Source organism: Odocoileus virginianus, chromosome 16, assembly GCF_023699985.2.
Source record: "Odocoileus virginianus isolate 20LAN1187 ecotype Illinois chromosome 16, Ovbor_1.2, whole genome shotgun sequence".
NCBI lineage: Eukaryota > Metazoa > Chordata > Mammalia > Artiodactyla > Cervidae > Odocoileus > Odocoileus virginianus.
In genome coordinates, this window is record NC_069689.1 from 38214077 (window position 1) to 38236762 (window position 22686).

Sequence of the window (22686 nt, forward strand, 5' to 3'; positions counted from 1 at the left end):
CTACAAGATTTGTCAACTGTCTCTAATTTGTAGTGGAGTTACAATGTTTTTGAATAAATTTTTTTTAGAATAAATACAATCTGATTTTCATCAGGAAACATCAAGTATATTAGGAAAAGCTAAACTTTATTTACATTCAGAGAAGAATGTACTTAAATATTGCCAAAAACCTAACTTTTTAAGGAGATTTTAACCCTTACTTGCATATACTTAATGCTTCACTCAGTAGTCAAAACATTAAAAAAGTAAACATCAGTATTTTTAAAAATTTATAGTTTTAGACATAATATACTTGTGTTTCTCTAGCAAGAATGTATTTTATCAGTATGTGAAATACTTGATTTGCTATAATTGGTTCCTTTGCATTTTCTACATGCAGTGTAAGTATTAATCCTATTCATCTTATTAACTGAAGTACTCATACTAGACAGAATAAACCATATGTTTTATATATATACATATATTATTTTAATGTTTTAGTGAAAAGGTACAAAGTATACCTGTGGTGTATATTTGAATAAATATTTTTCAGTTATACAGGATATTTAATTGTTGTATTTTATATCTTCTGTGGCTGATGAAATTTAATTAGATTCATATGAAACATATAATATACTCCCAGTGTATGGTATTTAATATGCTTGTGTACTATTTGAATTTAATGAACATGTACTGCTTGTGCAATCAAAAAAATGATGTTTAAGTTCAGTTGTACATTTGAAACAGTTTATTTAGAAATTATTCTCATTGCATAAAGTATCTTACAGATGCTTAATATCTCTATTTAATCTTTTATTTTCCAAGAGGGAGTTTATTATCATATTCTGAAGGGCCTGAATTGTGATCAGACATATTAATCTGTATTCTCTTCATAATTTCGGAATTTAGAAATAAATACTAAATCAAGAGTAGTTAATCTTATTGAAACCTTTATTTTTTTCATCCTCCGTTATAATTTTCTATTTGAAATAGGAAAAATGAATCAAATCCATAGATAATAGTAATTTCTAAATAATTGTATGTACTTAGACCTCCGGCTTCCCTGGTGGCTCAGAGGTTAAAGCATCTGCCTCCAATGCGGGAGACCCGGGTTCGATCCCTGGGTTGGGAAGATCCCCTGGAGAAGGAAATGGTAACCCACTCCAGTATTCTTGCCTGGAGAATCCCATGGACGGAGGAGCCTGGTAGGCTACAGTCCATGTGGTCGCAAAGAGTCGGACATGACTGAGCAACTTCACTTTCACTTTCAGACCTCCAGCAATAATGTTCTGGCGATATCAAGTTTTCAATTAGAGATTTTAAAAAGAAATATTAAAAAAAAATAAAAAGAAATATTAAGACTAGCTGAAGAAATAAGTGAAATTGATGAGAAAATAAGCTACCCAGAAGTATACTTTGAGTGTGGATTTTAACTTAAACTAATTTTTTAAAGGACACATTTTAAAATAGTTTCAATACATATTTTAGTTTCTCAGCTACTCTCCTCAGTTTTACAGAGTACATACTCTATCTTTTGGATTAGAGATATTTTTAGATCCATCCCAAACATATTTTTAAAAAGTTATTTGGCTTACCAAACTTTTGTGATACTATAGGGAGATAAAAAACTTTCAAATATTTTATTGTGAACAATGGGGAGATGATTTTGTAATTTAACCTTAGGTGAACAGTTCTTTTTATTCTAAATGGTTTAAATTTGTGTTACTTCATTTAATAAACTTTTGTATTCATACATTATTTTCTGTCATCCAAAATATAATTATTTTCCTAGAAAAATACATGCAGTTTGAATGTGTATATTTTAGAAATAAATGAGAAAAGATCTTTTCCCCAGATAACCTCTGGCAAATATATGGAAATAAAGTCCTCATAGAATGACCTCAAGCTTTACTATATCTTATTTTATATAAATTCCTGCCTATTTTATGAATTCTGCAGGTGTTTATCAGTATAAATTGAATTGTTTGAAAATTTTAAATGTTTAAGTTTGCTTGAAGAACTATTTATGCCACAGGTTTTAATGCGGAATTTAATAAGCCTTCTTGTTTTAAAAAAATTTTAACTGATATTTCAATGTGTTGTGGGTAAAACTTGTGATGTGTGTATATGTATGCATGTTTGTGTGTGTGTATCCATGTATATCTAATATATTTTCTGAAGTGTGTTTGGAATCCTGATCACCACTTTGTAGCTATTTATTCAAGTGTAACTTGCTTAAGAAATTTAAGGGTCCCCCCTCCCCGCCCCGACCTGTTAATTGAAAATCATTACACCTACCTCACAGGGTTGTTGTGAGGAAAAAACAAGCATGTGAAAGAGTTCTTAGTGTATACTAGACATGCAGTATATGAAAAATGAGTGTTACTAAAACCTTTCAGTGGCCTCCATTGTTCTTTAAATAAAAATCCAAATTCCTTGTCCAGGCGTGTAAACTGGCTCAACTTTATTTCTTCCTGCACGTATTGATTGCTTGATTGATTGATACTGAACTTCTTACAATTCCCAGAATATGTCATGCTTTCATTGTGCCTTTGCCTGCCTGCAGCATTCTTTCCAGCCACTCACATACCCCTTTATCTAGGCTCCTATCGGTTGTATGACTCAACCTAATCCTGTGCACATAACTTTAATTTCTCCTTAACTGAGGTGTTCCCCACTCCTATATGATCCTGTAGGCCTTGCTTCTTCCTGTTCTAGCAGTTATTGTCTGTAAGATAATACTTGTACTTGTCTGTTTCCTCTGTGTGGCTTCCCTGGTAGCTGAGATGGTAAAGAATCTGCCTGCAATGCAGGAGACCCAGGTTCGATCCTTGGGTCAGGAAGACCTCTTGGAGAAGGAAGTGGCAGCCTATTCCAGTTTTCTTGGCTGGGAAATCCCATGGACAGAGGAGCCTGGTGGGCTACAGTTCACGGGGTCTCAGAGAGTTGGATATGAGTGAGCTACTAACCCTTTCACTTTCTGTAAACTCACTGAAGGTGGAATTTGCCTTTAACTTATTTTCCCCAGTACTTAACGAGTTTCTGCAACTCAGAACATGAGTGAACATTTTACAAATAGATGTAGGTTCTCCCTAAACAAATTCACAGTATATATATGCTTAGATGATTGTATACCTTCAAAAAATAACTTAAAGTCATCTATATTTATAGATTTCAGACTTCACAATAATCAAATCAAAATTTTGACCTTAAAATCAGACTACTTTGCCCACCATTTGCCACTTTCTATGGATTTATTAAAAGAGATGAACTCATCAGGGTGCTTTACTCTATTTACTTTATTCTTTTCTGTCACTGAATATAAAATCTGAACTCTGAATATTATTTTTTCCGTATCTTAATGCTCAAGAACCTATCTTTGTTCTGCCACTCCTCCTCTTGTGCTTCTCTCTCTCCCAGTTTTTTCTCCTTTATTCCTTCTTTTCTCACTCTCTGGCATTGCAAATTAGTCTTAATTTTCAGGCAATAAAAAAACAGGCTAAGAAGTTAAAATTCCAAACTCTCATCCTATGTAAAATTTCTCCCTTACATCAACCTTACTCAAAGCAGGCTTAAAAATCTGAGTGGGGTAGGACATATCAGCTAGTAGACTTTCTTTTCTAATATTATTTTTTTTCCATTGCTGTATTGGTTTCTGCCATATAGCAGTGCAAATCCGCCATAGTTATACCTACATTCCATCCCCTCCCTGCATCCCATCCCTCCAGGTCATACCAGGACACCACTCTGGGCTCCCTGGGCTATAGGGCAACTTCTCAGTAGCTCTCAATTTCTTTTGTCTTATTTTTCCTCCCTACTTACTGTGCAGGTCCTGGGTCTTCCAAAGTTTGGGCATTAGAAACAGAGAATTACTAATTGGTAGGAAAGGTATGTTGGAAATCTGAATGGGTTCCGTCTCTTGCTTTGAGGGGTTTATCAAGGATTCCTGCTGCCTGAGGATAACCCGGTTAGAATTCCATACTTCTTTGTCTTTGTTTGACTCCCATCCTTAGTCTCTGACTTTCTGGTCTACCTCTAGCCTCTGCTTCTGGTGTTATCTTGTTCCTTTTGTAGTCCTTTGGGTAGACTTTCTTTAAAAATGGCTCAGGACTAGTTTCTTTCCCGGTATCCTTATTTGTCCTATGAGAAAATGTTTATTGAGTCCATAAACTCTGGAATGGAGCTCAGGGCCATTTCTGAGATGGTAGCCCAGAGTGAGATCATCTCACCCCCTTGCCTTTAGGTTTTGTTTCAGTCCTAATTCCAGTTCCTGTTCCATTCATTAAGTGTCCTGTATTCTTAAGGGCATAGGGCAAAATCTGAGTGAATCATAGTTCTGTTTATTCCTGAAACAATTTATAAACTCCCCTTCTCCAATAGATGCTTTTATTTTTTTATGTGAATGATAGACTAAAGGATACATGAGCAGTTTATGGCCCCAGTCTTTCCAAGTGTTGCATAGATGATGTGTCACCTCAGTTCTTGTACTTGGAACCTATTGTTCTCAGCTTTGGATCCTTAGCTGAAAGTGTAAAAACAGGAAAACTCATATTTTAACATCCTTTTAAATCACCTACACTGAGGCCCTTATGGGCAGCTGGCATATCTATGAATATTCATTCATGTCTGTTGTTCCATGCCTTGTCTTAAGCTATTTTGTGACTTTGGGTATTCTTTTTACCTTTTCCTCCTGGTGGAATGTTACTTGGTCTTTGATGCCCAGTTTAGGTGAAGTCTTTACTGGTCTTGGCAGTTAGAATAAGTGCTTTTCTCTAGTGTGTTCTTTGCTCTCACTAGTACTTTGTTTATGATATTATTGTATTGCCTATAAAAATGGCTATCTTCCTACTAGATTGTGAGCATTTTTGAGACAGCCACTGACATATTTCTTAGTCAATATCTTACTTCCTTTCTATAATATATTCAATGTGTTATTTGCTGAATTTATGAATTTCTTCTGAACATTGAGATCAGAGTTTATAATACTGTTGTTGAGTAATTCATACTAATATTTTTATTTATTTATATCCTTGATCAAAAAATATTTGAGGGTGCAAATTCAGAATTATTTTTATGCCTCTAATTTTTTTTAAGCTAGTGGTATTGCATTTTATTTACTCTTAGGCAAGTGCATTTTAGATTTAGTTCTGTTTTGGCTCAGTTGATCTTCTTCCAGTTTCCTTGCATTTCTTTATTTTCTTTCTTGTTTTATTACAGTTGCTGGGGTCAGTGGTGATTAAATAAGGGTAACCGAGTAATCCAAGTAGATTCAGATTGAAAGAAAATTCTTCCTTTCTATTACAGGATTTTCTTTTCTTAAGTTCCTCAAGTTTTCAAATTGTATCACAAAATATGGTCAAAAATGGTGAAAAATCAAACTGTCAGTTACCAAGAGTGACGTTTGGTTACGAGAGAGTAGTATGCCTATAACAGAAAATTAAATTGAAGCTGTATTTGTTGAGAGTAAAATGCTTTTTCAGTCATACTTTAATGGATTATTATTTTGAGTGATTACTATACAAAAGTTGACTTAAACAGTTCAAGATTTAGCATTGAATTTCTGCTATTCCTTACCATAATAATTTAATGCAATCTTTATTGCTGAAAGTTAGCCAAAAGTAGGATTCTTTTAACATGTATGGTCAGGTACATATTATTATCATATGGTCAGGTAATAATTAGAGAAGTGAAAAGTCAAAATGGCATTGTAAGTACAAATAATTGAAAAATTCCTTTTATGTTTAAAAATCTTTTTTTTCCTGGAAACTCCCAAATAAGTGTAGATAGTATACTAAAAAGTAAAAGAGGAAAAAAAATGTGTTCTGTTCAAATCAGATCATCAGAGTTTGAGAGAAGTTAATTCAGTTATCAAGAAAACATCCCAGTAATTTTTTGCTCCTTATTTCCACATTGCTGTTAAACATGGATTATCTCATTGAAAATTTCAAAAATCTGTACCTTATTTACTAACGTTCACCAATATGACTGATGACATTTTAACTCTTAATTTCTGATTTTTATCAGTTAACACTTCCTAGCCTAGGAATCTTGGTGAATGGACATTCTAACCTTTATGTTAGATGAAATGGTAAATATGACAAATCTCAGAATCAGTTGAATTTCAAGCAGTATTGATGCAAGAAATAATAGTATATGTGATTACTTGTATGAAGTCATATTTCTTATACCAATAAATGACGTATTTGCACTTCATAAGAAGGAACAAACTATAAAATGTGACTAATTGCGTCTTAGTTTTAGGTATCAAGGAGCTTTTCCTGCTACTTTACTCTTTTCCCAACCATTGAAGTAATTTAAACATTCTGCTTAACAAAATTATTAAAATTAAGTATTTTGTATTTTTTACTTAGCTGAGGTGAATATTGCTGTATGATGAAAGTTTGATATTAGAAAGAACAAATTTCTGTTTTTGTAAGTTTTTGTGAACATACTTGGGAAAAGTAAAATTCAGGCAAGCATTTAGGAAGCATATGGTATATATAGCCACCAGTCATCAAATAGAAAAATCAATACTTAAAAATATAGTTTTTTGAAATATACTATCTAAAATATACTTTAAAAAAATTTTTTCATTTTGGTTTACTTCCCCTTTTAAATGGCTCTATATTTTAATTGTGATATTGTATAGAATATCTTTAATATAGAAACCCTGTTTTAGTGGGTCAAGTAAAATGTTAAAAATTAAAAAATAATGAACCCTAAAATTCATCAGAAAGTTAACCTCTGTATTTTATCCCTAATCTTACATAGTGATCTATTACATAATACCTTACTCATGTTATGGATGTAAATGCAAATAATAAGAAAATTGGCCATTAATTGATAGTTTTTATATTATTTTTTAAATATTGACTCCATATTTTCCTATAATATGCAGGTTATGACATACTCAGCATGTCTGAAGCCAGACCAAACCTTTAGTTCTCCGTTATCAATTCTGCCTCCTGATCTCAATCATTCTTGCTATGCTTCACGGTAAACCTAAGATGCAGGGTCAAAATATTACTGCCCTCCTCGCCTTTGATTTGAATATTATCCTACTTATTTCCAAATTCTCATTGTTTGCTTTTAAGATGCCTTGAAGCTATATACTTCATTCTATATTTATTGATAAAACTCCAGTTCACTAATTAGCACTTACTAAGATTTGTTTACTAGTTTTGTCTATTATCTTTTCTTTGTGAGTAGAAGCCACACATTATTCACATTTGTGATTTCCGTAGAGAATATCATCAGTAAATTCTTTCTGAACTCACTCAATTTATTGTGAGATGGTTGATTCTTGATTTATAACTCTTAAAAATGTTGAAAGGATTGCTGAAACATAGGTCAGTCCCACATTTAAAATCAGTCACACATTATTCCAACTAGGTGGAATTCCTTCCTATTAGTGTTAACATTACCAGGAAGGTACCTTAAATGAATTCTAAACAATAATCTAGAAAGAACACTTGACTTGCTACTAATTGTAAATGTGTTCAGTCGCTTCAGTTGTCTCTGATTCTGCGACCCTGTGGACTATAGCCCTCCAGGCTCCTCTTTCTAGGAGATTTTCCAGGCAAGAATACTGACTGGATTGCCATGCCCTCCTCCCGGTCTTCCTAACCCAGGGATGGAAGCTGCATCTCCTGCACTGCAGGCAGAGTCTTTACCCTGAGCCACTGAAGAAATCCCCTGGTACTAATTATGTAAAAACAAATTTCCCTGGTCATATGCTAATATATTAGTTTGTAACTAGTTTGTAAACTAGTTTGTAAACTCCTGTTACAGCTTATACACTGAATTGCTTCTTTTTTCTTTGATCCCATTTTAAAAATAGTCATGTGCAATTTTGAGAAAATAGTTCTAGCGGAAAGCAATGAATACATTAGTTCTCTTCTTACATTAGTCCCTTTTTTTTGACATATGTAATGTCATTTTACATTAGTCCTTCTTTCAGACATACATAATACAAATGGGAAGCAATCTTCTTTTGAAGTCTTACAAAAGTCAACTCAATTCCCAGTTCCACTGTGGATCTGACTTATTCTAGTAAAATACAGTGGCCTCCTAAGAGTGATATCCAAGAACATGCAGGGATTGCTTACCATATGCCTTTTCAACCTGTTGCCACATCACCTATGGACATCTACATGCCAAATGTGAAGCTCTTGCCAGATCTGTGATACAATCAGATGAAGTAACTCAGGACTATTCTAGGCAAATAAGCAATCACACATGTATAGAAAACAAAACCAAAAAAGCAGTCAGTAAAGGAAAACTGAATTGGAAGATTTTAATAGAAGAAAAGAGCAGAAATAATTTCACACCATATTTTTCAGTGGAGGCTTTGTAGGAAGTCCATTGTCCTCTAGGAGGTACTTGAATGTTCCCTTTTTCTGTATTTAAATTGAGAATATTTTCACTATTTTGGCAGCCATTATTTATCTTGGTCATTGATCGTATTTGTTTTTTAGATTATAATGTGTAGTCTTGTTTTTTATTTTTGGCATCTTTCAGATGAAAGGCATTTTTAGAACTTCAAACATTATCCGTGTGCTTCCTGTACTACTGCTTTATAGATAGCTTATTTTTCCCCCTTTGCTTTTTCTTCTTATAGTCTTTGAGGATAATCACTGGTTTATGAAAGTTTTCATTATGAAGGTACTGTCATTTCAGGTTAGGTTGAATTTGAATTATGGGCTTTTTCTGGTTTTTTAGAGTATCATAAAAATTTTCAAATGAATGTTAGTGTTATATAGAAATAAGATGACCTCTTAAATATATTATCTTAAAAATATTCTGTTCAGTCTATAGTATTGAGTATTTAGATTAATATAATCCTCTTTTCTCATTCTTTTCCTCTTTCTTTTAATAGTATGTGTGTATATCTTTATCTACATGTGTCTGTTATCTGTCTACACACAAACATGCATATATACATAAGAGCTCTTAATTTTACAAATTTGCTTTTAATATTTCAGTTTCTCAGTTATTTCTCTGAAAATGATAAATTTTCAAATTAGTTTAATTTTTTTGGCTTATGTGAAAATAAAATTTGAAGTTTATGTATGTTTCATAATCTATTTTCCAATTTCACCCATATTTTTATTAACATTGATATATATAGTGGCTCAGGTGGTAAAGAATCTGCTGAGATACAGGAGACCCAGGTTCTATCCCTGGGTCTGAAAGATCCCCTAGAGGAGGGAATGGCAACACCCTGCAGTATTCTTGCCTGGAGAATCCCATGGATCGAGGAGTCTGGTGGGCCACAGTCCATAGGGTCTCGAAGAGTTGAACGTGACTAAGCAACTAACATTGTATCCTTTTTTACAGGCACACATGTTGCTTTTATATCCTACATATTTTATGACACCTATTGATGGTTTGTGTGTAAGTTACTGGGACTTCCCAGGTGTCTCAGTGGTAAAGAATTCGCCTGCAATGCAGGAGTCACAGGAGACGTGGGTTCAATCCCTAGGTTGGGAAGATCCCCTGGAGAAGGAAATGGCAACCCACTCCAGTATTCTTGCCTGGGGAATCCCACGGACTGAGAAGCCTGGTGGGCTACAGTCCATGGAGGCTGCAAAAATTTGGACATGACTTAAATGACTGGGCATACACGCACACGTCCTCTGAAAGAACTAAGTGCGTGTGATAAAAAAGGTGGAGCAGCAGTCTCCTTTACCTAGGATAGCAAGAGGAGACCTCTTCAAAGAAGGGATATTTATTTATTTTTAATTTATTTATCTTAATTGGAGGCCAATTACTTTACAATATTGTAGTGGGTTTTGCCATACATTGACATGAATCAGTCATGGGTGTACATGTATCCCCCATCCTGAAACCCCCTCCCACCTCCCTCTCCACCTGATTCCTCTGGGTCATCCCAGTGCACCAGCCCTGAGCACCCTGTCTCATGCATCGAATCTGGGCTGGTGATCTAGTTCACATATGGTAGTATACATGTTTCAATGCTGTTCTCTCAAATCATCCCACCCTCGCCTTCTCCCACAGAGTCCAAAAGTCTGTTCTTTACATGTGTCTCTTTTGCTATCTCGAATGTAGAGTGAACCTTACCATCTTCCTAAATTCCATATATATGCGTTAATATACTATATTGATGTTTTTCTTTCTGACTTACTTCACTCTGTATAATAGGCTCCAGTTTCATCCACCTCATTAGAACTGATTCAAATGCCTTCTTTTTAATGGCTGAGTAATATTCCATTGTGTATGTGTACCACAGCTTTCTTATCTGTTCGTCTGCCGATGGACATCTAGGTTGCTTCCGTGTCCTGGCTATTGTAAACAGTGCTGCGATGAACACTGGGGTGCATGTGTCTCTTTCAATTCTGGTTTCCTCGGCATGTATGCCCAGCAGTGGGATTGCTGAGTCATATGGCAGTTCTATTTCCAGTTTTTTAAGGAATCTCCCCACTGTTCTCCATAGTGGCTTACTAAAAGAAGGGATATTTAAATTGATCTCTCAGCTGGTAAAGAATTCACCTGCAATGCAGGAGAGCCTGGTTCGATTCCTGGGTCAGGACGATCCCTTGGAGAAGGGATAGGCTACCCACTCCAGTATTCTTGGGCTTTCCTGGTGGCTCAGATGGTAAAGAATCCGTCTGCGGTGCCGGGGTCCTGGGTTTGATGCCTTGGTTGGGAAGATCTCCTGGAGAAGGGAATGACACCTCTAGTATTCTCGCCTGGAGAATTCCTTGGACTGCATAGTCTATGGGGTTGGGGTCGCAAAGCATCAAACATGACCGAGTGACTTTCACTAAATAATTAGGAGGAAGAAAATCACATTCTAGATATCTGGAATAGCAAGGACAGACCTTGGATCTGAATGAGTTCTGGCAGGTTCAGAGCACAGAGACAAATACTCTGTGTGTTGAACATTGTTAGAGGCAAAAGGTGATGTTTTTAACACAGGAGCCAGCTCACATGGGCCACTGGAATGAGAATTTCTATATAGTTAAAAGACGAATATAAAATGTGAATGTGTTATGATTAACACTGAGGAAATCACCTGCTGTATAGAAGATTAACAAGGGAAAGGACAAGGGGCTAGAAGGAAGTAATTATTAGGAAGTTATTGCAGTAGTCTCTGAACTTATGGTGGCTTAGGGCTTTTTGCTATAGAAATGATGTTTTAGAGGAGCACTGTTGGAATCTGTGAATGGATTAGAAATAGTGTAATCAACAGTATCAGACATAAATATTAAGTATTCTGTGAAATTGTAATTTAATGGACACACACTTTGCCATGACAGAAATGTACCATAATTTATTTAGATTACACCTCTATTTTTGATTACTTAGTTTTTTTCCCTTGTTTTTGCTAGCATAAATAACAATCTTGTCGTTTTCTCACCTCACTGCCATTGTATATTAATAATAATTTGTGATGGCTTGGCAGTGTGAAAGGTAAATAACTGTATGTTGCTATTTTAATTTGCTTAACTTTGATTACTCGCTAGCTTGACATTTTAATGTGTGTATTGATTGATCAGTCGGTTTTTTTCAGTTGTGAATTGTTTCTAGCCTTGTTTGTTTGGGGATGTTAATTTCTTTCTTATTGTTTTGAAACACCGTGCTAACTTCCTATAATGATTTAAAGGTCCCAACATGATTTAGCCTTGATATTTCTTGATTACATTGTGTTTCAGTCTCCCCGTTACCCTTTATGTTCAAGACACTTCAGCCACTTCTCAAACAGGCTAATCTTTGTCTTGCCTCATGGCCTTTGCACTTGTGGTTATCCATTTTCTGGATCCTCTTCCTCAAATCTATGAGGTGGACTGTGTCTCATTCATGTTTTAGCTCAGATGTCAGCTCCTTAGAGGAACCATTCTCAGCTTTCTAATGTAGCTTCCCTCTTGCCCCTTTCATATGCCATCATGTTATTGCCTCTGGGTTTTTTGTTTGTGTGTTTCTGCAATCTTTTATGGTCTTTGTAACATTTATCACTGTCTGAAGTTATTCATTACTTATTGCCTGTCCTTTCCAATGAGAATGAAAGAACAATAGGGGCAGGTACCTACTCTGATTTGCTTACTGCTATACCCTCAGGGATAGAATATTGTCAGACCAAATTAGTATATTTGTTGAATGGATAATATAAGGATATCAGCCTTTTGTGTTTTTCCCCTTTTGTCAGTTGTCTTCTTCGTTTATGGCGTATTTTTATATAAAGAATTTTATATTTTCATGGAGTCACATCAGTGAAGCATTTTTCTTTTTAAAAAAAGTATTTTATTTATTTGGCTGCACCAGGACTTAGATGTTGCATGAGAGGTCTTCAGTCTTCTTTGCAGCATGGAAGATCTTTAGTTGCAGCATGTGGGATCTTTAGCTGTGGCATGCAAACTTTTAGTTGTGACATGTGGGATCTAGTTCCCTGACCAGGGGTCGAACCCAGGCCCCCTATATGGGGAGAGCTGAGTTTTAGCCATTGGACCACTAGGGAAGTCCCAATGAAGCATTTTTCCTATAGGACATTTTCATTACTTTTAGAAGAAAAGGAAAAGCTGTTTCGTCTTGAGCTCTTCCATTTTCCTGTATTCTGATATGTTTCTGAGTATAAAATTGTCATTTATTTTTATGAATTAAGGAAAGGTTTAAAGATAAAACTATTTCTTATAAATGTATGTGCTTTCTTCTAGTCTTAATACACATTTATTTATAAAACAGAGACCATACTTTATAGAGAGCTTTTTATTGTTTTTCAATTGTTATTGTACCATGTGCTTATCTAGATGATATATATTCTTAATTTTTCACAAATATGATCTTTTTAATGTCTACAGAATATCCCGTCTTAGGCATTTGTTATAATATATTTAATCAATCCTATATTGTATACTTGTTTTTTTTAATATAGACATAGTTCATATTATTGTGTTCAAGTTTTGTGTTCACACAAAAAACAAAATTATGATTGTTCCGTTATGATAAATTACTGAACAGAGTAGTGCATCATGGGAGTGTGTGCGATATTTTAGGATATTTGAATGTGTTGTGCTCAGTCATGTCCAACTCTTTGCGACCCCATGGACTGTGGCCCGCCAGGCTCCTCTGCCCATGGGATTCTCCAGGCAAGAGTACTGGAGTGGGTTGCCATCTCCTTCTCCAAAGATATTTGAATATTCACTGCTAAATTATACCTCAGGAAATTGAAATCATTTCACAGTCCTAGTGTTAATTTATGCCTTGTCTGTTTCTCATGGTATTTTCCAATCCCCCGAAACTGTGTGCTCTTAAAGTCTTGGCCCATCTCTTTCCTTCTGTGCCCTCCCCCTAAAGTGTATAAAATAATTATCATATTGTTGTCATATGGTCATCTATATCAACCTTTCCTTTATCCTTCATGTCTGTGCTTAAATAACTTTTCTCCTACTGAGGTTGTATATATGCTCACTTATGGTTTAATTTAAATTTTGGCTGCTCCAACTCTTATTTATATCAAATTTATTTTAAAGTATTTTGGAGGAAAAGTTCTCACTGTGTTTTCTTTAGTTATGCCAGCAATATCATTTTAGAGTAATGGTATTTTCTATTTTCATGCTATTTTTTATATATTTTGGGAGAGAGGTTTTTTATTCTAGTCCATTGTTACATTAATTCTTATATTATATATTATTGATTTATAACATTTCTTTATTTTGAATTATCTACTAGAGTAATAATTATCTTATTTTGCTATCTCTTATTTTTAAAACTATCCTGGTTTTTGTTATGATTATTTTTCTCATGAACTTAGAATCATTTTCCCAATTAGCCTTCTCAAATATACCATTCTTGCTTTTTATTTTAGTGAAATTTTGTTAAAATTGTTATAGTATTTATATAAGGTATTCTTATAATATCTAGAATTACATATATGAGGTCAGATCAGTTTTCTTTTCTGTCTTAGCGAAGTTTTTTTTTTCTGTAAAGATGTCCAGTATATTTCATTTAAAGTCATTCCTAGATGTTTATTTAATTTAAGGTCATTCCTAGTTGCTTTTTCAAATTTTTTTCATTTATATATTTAAGTGATTATTTTAGTTCTATGCAGTATTGGTTTTCTGTGGTCACTGGAACAATTACCACAAATTTTGTGTCTTAAAACAACACAGATTCATTTATTCTCTTACAGTTCTGGAGGCCAGAAGTCGAAAGTAAATTTCACTGGGCTAAGTCAGAATATTGACAGGACTGGTTCCTAAGGAGGCTGTATAGGAGAATCCCTTTCCTTCCCTTTTCTTATTTCTGGAGGCTGTGTGCTTTCCTCCCTGAATCAAGTCAGCATCTTGCTTCTGTCATCACATCTTCATCCTCCTTTGACATTATCTCTTTCTTATGAGAAGCCTTTGATTATAGTTGAGGACCATCTGGGTAATCTAGGATACTCAGCTCATGTCAAGATCTTTAATAACATATGCAAGTTTAGAAGGACATTTGTAGTTCCAAAGATTACAATGTGGGTACTGTTCAGGAGGCTATAATTCAGTCTATCACATATAAGAAAATTCTTAATTTTCTATACTATTTTACTTTTGCCTATTTTATTCAACAGCTATATTAAGCATAGTTTTATTTAGTTTATTTACTAGATAGTCATAAAACTGATAAGTAATCATAACTTTTTGTGTGTTTTATAGTGGTAACTTTATACCTCTTGTTTCTACTTCTGCCTTTTTACTTTTTAGTTTTTAATGCAGATGCCCCCAAGTATTTTCATTTTATTTATCATATTTGCTCATGGTTTAGGATAGGTATTTTTTTCTAATCCTGGGAAGTGATTTGTTCATGATTTCCTCTCATCCCCTACTCATTTGACATATTTGTGTTATATTTATGTACAACCCAGTATTAATCCACGTTTGTATTTTGATTAAATTCTATTTGACCATAGTATATCAGTTTTTCAATATATTTCTGGACTAATTTACCAACCCTTTATTTACTATTTTTGAAATATTAACATTAGTAAATGTGTTTCATTTTTTGTGTATTATCCTTTGTGTATAGCTTCCTTTTCCATTTGAGGTATCAGAGATATGCTAGCTAATAAAATGAATTTAGAGGTATTCTATTTTTTTCTTTAGGCTGGAATAGTTATTATAGCTTGATAATTGTCCCTTCATTTTAAGTTTGAAAGACTACACAAACAATCGGTGCTCAAAGTTTATTTGAATATAATTTTGACAGATTTTTAAATTTCTTTGGTTAATTAATTTTTGAATCACTTTTGAAAATTTACTTGTCATGGGCAAGTTTTCCTTTTCATCAAGATTTTAAAGGAACATTGTTCCATACTTATTATGTCTTAAGCATTATGCTAGGTGTACTGTACAAACAAAAAGAAAGAATATAGGATCCTTAGTCTCAATAAGCATATAGTACTAAAAAGAAAGTTAATTTGCTAGAAGCAAGACAGAAGAAATGGACAAGAAGAAATTAATAGTCAAGCAGAACTTCTGATAAGAATTTCATCATGAATATAGGCAGCAGAAACCAAGGCATAAAAATGGGATATGGAAAGATTTGAGAGACTTGTAAGTAGAAAATTACAGCTAGAATTTAAGTCTGGCCAGGAAGAAATAATGGGTAGATATTAGAAGCTGTGGAGAAGGAAATGGCAACCCACTCCAGTGTTCTTGCCTAGAGAATCCCATGGACAGAGGAACCTGGAAGTCTGTAGTCCATAGGATCACAAAGAGTCAGATACTACTGAAGTGACTTAGCATATTAGAAGCTGTTGTAGATGTTCTTGAAGTTTTTCTTGAATTTATACTTTTCCTATAGACATTGGTAGACTGTTAGTGATATTAATTTTAGATTTATCATCACCAGATTCGTATTTTTAAAAGATTAGTCAGATGGTAGTGTGGAGGACTTCACTGAAGACAGTTAGAAACAGGTTGGTCATTGCATTAATACAAAAGAAATGTAAGTGCCTCCTAAACTAGAGATATAAGTAGAAATTGAAAAGAAGAAAGGAATATAGATGAAAATACGCTAATAAAGTAGAATCACCAAAGACTTGTTCACTGGTTGAATGCATTGGGTTGGCCATGAAGTTTGTTCCGGTTTCCTATATTCTGTTACGGAAAACCCAAATGGACTTTTTCGCCAATCCAGTAGTAGCTGAGAGAAAAGTTAAGACCACTCCCAGCTTTTGTCAAGTGTTACTTGGGGTTGAAATGTTTGCCTTAACTTTATTTCATAATAGTAAGCTCTGATTTTATTTGAAATGCTTTAGTATATTCTGCATAGGTTGTCATTAATGGGAAAGGCTGAAATAGGCAAATCAATATCCAAATGATAGATTGTTTGTTAGAAACCAAGGTTATCTACTACAGTATGTACCTGGTAGTTATCCAGGAGAGAAGAAACAGACATTCTATTAAGATTTCTGAACCATATAGCATGAACGGTGATCTAAAAGATCATATTTTATTTAGTAATATTTTTAAGTAAATCTTCAGTGAAAAAGTGAGATTAAAAAAATTAATGAGGGAGTTTAAACATCTTGTTTGAAATTTGTTTGAAGAAATGAGAACAAATGTGTACGGAGCACATAAGATGTATGGATATCAAAATGAAATATCTTCTGCTCTCAAAAGACCTGGAAGTCTTGTAAGATGTTTTATAAGGGTGATTTCAAAGTATCTGTTCAGTTGCCTTACGTGAGTTACATATATATGTCTTATGTAAGTTACGTATGTATGCCTTACATACGTGAGTTACGTAAACCCATCTAAGTACCATCACATGGGCCACACATATTTTCCTCGTGCCAAAAATTTCATATTAATACTTCCCCGGACCACCAAGTAATACTTGGTGGACCACCCCCCTACCCTAATCACTGCTCTATTTTCTATTACTGTAGAATCAATTAGACTTTTTTGAGTTTTAGTTAAATGGAATCATAAAATATGTAGCCGAGTGTCTGGGCTTCTTTTGCCCTGTATAATATTTTCATCCTTGTTGTTGCATGTATAAGTAGTTTATTCCTTTGAGTTGTTGGGGAGTGGTCATTGTCTGAATATATAGTTTTTTAAAAAAGAATCATTCACCTTGACGGATACTTAAATTGTTCTCAGATTTTGAAAGGAGTAAGATTGCTATGAACATCCAAGTTCAAGTCTATTTGCAAATTTATGTTTGATTTCTCGTAACTAAACACTTAGGAATAGAATTATCTAGATCAGATGGAATATTAAGCTTTGTTAGAAACTGCCAGACTATTTTCCAAAGGGGTTGTGCCATTTTACTTTCCTTCCACCAATGCATTAGCATTATAGTTGGTCTACGTATTTACCAGTACTTGGTGATGTGAGTCTTTTAAAATTTTAGCCATTGTAATTTGTGTGTAGTTTATCTCATTGTAGTTTTAACTTGTGTAATCCTAATGGGTTTTCTTGTGCTTATTGACCTTTGCTGTATTTTCTTTTGTGAACTATCTTCAAATCTTTTGCTCCTTTGTATTGGGTTGTTTGCTTTCTTCTTTTTAAGTTGTATGGGTTCTTTTTACATATTCTGGATACAAGTCCTTTGTCAGATGTTCTTCCATGTTATGGCTTACCTTCTTATTTACCTATTTGTGTCCTTTATGGAGCAGAAAATTTTAATTTTTAAAAAGTCCAATTTATAAATGTTTTATTTTATGTTTTTTTGCTTTTTGTGTCTTAAGTAGCTTTTGCAAATGTCTAGTTTTCTAATATTTTATCTCCTACCAGTTAGGTTTATGATGCATCTTGAGTTAATTGTTGACTATGATGTGAAACAAATTTGATCAGTAAGCATATTTGACTAAGAGAAGTCTAAAAGAGATATTTTTTCTGGAATTAAAATAAAGATAGATTTGGTATTTGTTTATGTAAGAAATCATTTCTAGCTTCTATACCCATACAAAATTTGAAAAGCTCCTTTGTAAATTAATGAATTTCCTGTTAGTGGTGGTATTTAATAAAAATTGGTGATATTCTGTTGCAAATGAACTTGTACATACAGATATCTTATCATGGTACTTGTCAGGCATAAAATATTAGTAAATATGGTAGGATTTTATGGTTATTGCTAATGCTGTTGTTATATTCAGAGTTCTTGCTTTGAAGAAGTTTAGAGAGGATGATATTTAGATGAAAAACTTCTGGATTCATTATATAGTCCACATAGCGGTCATATTTTTAAGTTGATTTTTTTTTTCTGCCTACCCCTCCTGCCCCCAGTAGAGAGCTTGTTAATGGGTACCAACATGTAAATTATAGGAAGCAATGTTTTAAAAATTATTTTAATGGTCTCCTTTAATTGTGTGGGTAATTCATGAATTTTTTTTGAAAAACTTTTTTGAAATGATGTACTTATTGCTTGCCTTAAAATCAGTTTACTAGACGTGTTATCCTAACATATATGAAACTTGTAAATTAGCAATAAGCTCAAAGTAATTTTAGCAAAATTAGTGTTAATGTTAAAATATATTAAATGTTAAAAATTACATATAGTTCTAAGGACTTTTTATGACTATTTAACCAGTTGATCTTATGAAATAAAGCAGACTCATGAACTCCATTTCAAAAAATGTGTTTTTGTTTTTTTGGGTTGAGCTGAGCATTTTTTTTTTTTTTTTTTTTGCGTTACATGGCATGAGAAAAGAGTAAATTGGTGCTTTTCTCTGTGTATTAGACTTGTATTTGTTTTGGTTTTAAGTAATCGGTGTCTGTGTAAATATTTCATGCTTTAAAAACAATGAGTTTTCTTTTCCCTTTAATCGTTATCTTTTTATAAAATATAAATAAAGATGTCATATGGAAATATTTATTGAAAAACCTGTTAAGTGCAAGTAGGCATTTTAGAGTAGGAATTGGCAAAATTCTGTAATGGGTTGGAGGCAAATATTTTAGGCTTTTCAGACCTAGAGGTAAAATCTGGAATATTATGTAGATATTATACAACAAAACAGAAAACATTTCCACAATTTTTTGTTGACAGAATTCAGTCTAAAACAATACTGCTAGTAATAACAGCACCAGTGGCAGTGGAGAACAACATAGAGATCTAAAGAAATGAATTTGGGGGAAAAGAAGGAAATAATGTTTTTCTTATTTAGGGTTCAAAGTCAGCATTCCTATCAAATCAGTTGTAAATTTCCACCTGTAAATGCTAATCTTGATTGAGATTTTACATATTTCATTCTTGAAAATGAAATGTCTTCACGCAGATAGGTTCTGCCAAACACTGATGTTAGTTTAGGTGCATGTGATAATTTGGGGACATATCTGTTTTTCTGAGGCATTTATAGAATTTTAATACATTTATTTCCTTAAAATTTGCTTTTAGCATGTCGTTATATTACATTAATCATTGCCAACTGAAGATTAGGTGGAAGCCCCTCAAATGTACAGTTAATTAGACTTTGAAATACAGATATCTTTTTTGCACTGCATTGAAGTACGAAAAATGTTGCAGAAACTATAGTTTAAACTCAGAAAATACACCTGCTGCCAATGTATGTGGGGTTGAGTTCTCACTTCTCATTTTAATTGTTGATAACATGGGAAATATATACTTGTGATTCAGAAACTTAGCTGTTGTATAAATGGCTTGACTGCAGTTTAAGTTTTGCATATAAGTATTGTTTTGCCCTCTATCTTGAATTGAATTCATTACAAACATTTCAAGTCTGCAGCAAAAACTAATTTTCAAAGCTATTTGGTGTCAGTAACAGTGGCTGAAAGTCACAGACGTTGTTCTCATTCAGAAAAAAATTCCATCTTGGCTGGAGTTCAATAAATCACAATAAACTTTATCACTGCTAAATTATTGAACTGTTATGTGGTAGGGCAAATCAGAATGTTCATCTTTTATTTCTGATAAAAATTTGTAGAATTGACAATGATTAAGTCTATCAGAGTGAATGAAGTTTTACTCTTGAAGCTACTGGTTCAGTAACACATGATAGATTCAAATATATTCTATGAGGTATTTGCTGATTTAAGAATACAGTGAATAATCATAGGTTCTCAGTTCCTTAATATCTTTACAAGCTTTGTAAATCTGTGCTACTAAGTTTCTTTTGGTCTCACACACATATTTTTACCACTATCAGTGGTAAATCATCTAAGCAGATTGTACTGCAAGTTATCAATTCATGATCTCACAAATTTTTTGAAAATATCCTTGCTTGTAGTTGTTCACACAACTGTTAATAGAAGCTTATCCGTCAACCGCATTACTTCCTTGAATAAACAACAACTGGCATTAACTCCTTGGTTAAAAGTTTGCTTTCTCTGGACAAGTTTTAATTTACTCATCGTTGTGAAATGCTTTTCTCCTTTGGCTAACAAACTAGCTGCACAGAAGCTTACTTTGGTGGCAGCTGCATTTCATTTTTGTCTTTTCAAATAAGATATTTCAAGTTTTTCTACTCATTTCCTTCTTTTTTGATGGGAATATTATGATGTGTGTATAATCTGGTAATATTTTCTTTTAGCCCAGCCATGATGTTATTGCTTAATAATAACACAGTGCTTCCTGTCAAATATAGGACCTTTTTCAATTAATTTACCAAAGCAGCCAGCATGACTTAGCAGTCATAGGTCATCTTCTGGAATAATAATAAAGAATGTACCAAAATACCAAGTAAGTTCTTCAAGATGTACTTGGGACACTTTTTCGTCCCATGTAAAATGTGAAGGAATCAGTGAAGTGAAAATGTTATCCTTAGTTTTGCATATATGGGAGAGCCAAGAAGACACCTAAGAACATAACTCAAGTAATCATTCTACAAAAGGTGAAAATTTGAATGTTAGAGGAGATATTTTAAAAACCCATAAAGCAAAGAAGCATTATAAATATTTTACAGTGTAGAAGGGGCATTACAAACTGAATAGTATGTTAGTAATTATTTTATCAGAAGTATTTTATCCCAAATGTCATTAACTACAGTTAGTTGCATGTGTCCTTGAAAGTATAATGCAAAAATAACAACAAAAAATCATTTAACATACACATTTTAGGAGAGAAAAAGTATTTGTGTGAGTTATCACATACTTGATTTCAAGTAACACATTCAAATTCTGAGGACTAAGACCAGCTTAATTTTGTTAAAAGTTTCAACTCTTACCAAAATACATCTGTCTGGTGCTATGTAATGAGAAAAACATCTGTCTGTTTTACATTAACAATTATTGTACTTTTATTACCAGCCAACTTTTTTTTTGTTGACTGTCTCAGCTGCAAACAATAAAACAGATGTGACCAATTCCTACAGGAGTTTTTTTCTGTAGTCAACAAATAACTTTGCTAACTTTTCGTCTATTTCCCATATAAAAAGGAAGTTTCTTTAGGCATTCGGTATCTTATTTAAAGATTCAAATGACCCATTACTATATTGACAGTGAAAAAAAGGAAAACAAGATTCAGGAAAGGATGGATGACAGTCTTTATAAAACACTTCTGTCTTATCACACCCTAAATGATTATGACTTCATATGAGAGTAACATGTCTGAAAGTTATTTATGAAGTTATTAGAAAATGAAATCACACTCTCCCATTTTATTATCACTCTTGCATATACTAGGTCCACATGTCCTTCTCACATTTTCTTAACTATTTGCATGTATCAGTAAATGAATGGCTAATTAACAATCACCTGGGATGGCTAATTCATGAAATTGTGTGTTTCATAGACACCAACATAATTCAATATTAGGAATGACAGCTAATTTATGAAACTCTCACTAACTGTGACACTAACACATGTCAATAATGGGAAAGTATATTCAAAACAAGGAGATTTATTGTTAAAAAATACAGTTCCATGGCTTCCATGTGAGTAATTTCGTATTTTTATTACTGGATTAACATGCACTAGGCAGCTTCTGATATTGAAGTGGTCTAAAGCTTGCTCTCTTGAGGTCGTTGTAATATGATCCTCTTAACAAGTCTCTCAGCCTTCTCATCTAAATCTGCCTCCCTTGTTGTTTCTCCAGCTTTTTTGTCTTTACTCTTATTCTGCTCTCTATTCTATAGAGAAAAATGTTAATATATTTCTTTGGGGAAAGGGGTACTTGCTCAGGATTCATTTGAATATGGTAGTAGTATACACACATATGTATTCTTTAACTTGAGATTCTGAGATCCAAAGAGTTACTCAATTCAGTTCGGTTCAGTTCAGTTGCTTAGTTGTGTCCGACTCTTTGTGACCCCATGGATTGCAGTATACCAGGATTAAAGAAGTTTAAATAGTAAGACAAAGTTCTTTTCATCTGGAAGTTTTAGTTTGCATTAAGTTATGTATTGGAAATATTAGACAATTCTTCCTTTTCTTGTTTGTCTTTTAAGTTAAAGTTCAGTTTTTAAAAACTCCTTGCTGGCTAATTATTTACCCAATGGAAATCCTCATAATATGCTAACATGAGAGATTAATGTCTTTTGACAGTATTAATGGAGAAATCAACCCAAATATGCTCAGTAAAAACTCAAATTTGAGAGATGTTAAAATATGAGATTGTATTTTTAACTCTGCACACTGGGTGGGGTTATTGATGACTAACATGGTTCTGTTTTTCATCAGTTACTAAATTCCAAAAGTATAACAACTTTGGATCAGTTGCTTTTGTATTCAAACACTCTTACAGTTTCAAAGCTGGTGTTGCTTAGAAACCTGTATAAACACTTAATGTCTTCTCCAAAGGAAAAAA

The 22686-nt window shown here is 33.4% G+C and overlaps 1 protein-coding gene and 1 non-coding gene across 5 annotated transcripts in view; both read left to right on the forward strand.

Moving 5' to 3' along the window:
- The window catches only part of NOVA1 (NOVA alternative splicing regulator 1), a 157210-nt gene that overhangs the window by 51459 nt on the left and 83065 nt on the right, over positions 1-22686 (forward strand). The gene's annotated exons all lie outside the window — the stretch shown is intronic.
- TRNAW-CCA (transfer RNA tryptophan (anticodon CCA)) lies at positions 1040-1111 on the forward strand. The gene has a single exon. It is a non-coding gene; the product is annotated as a tRNA-Trp (tRNA).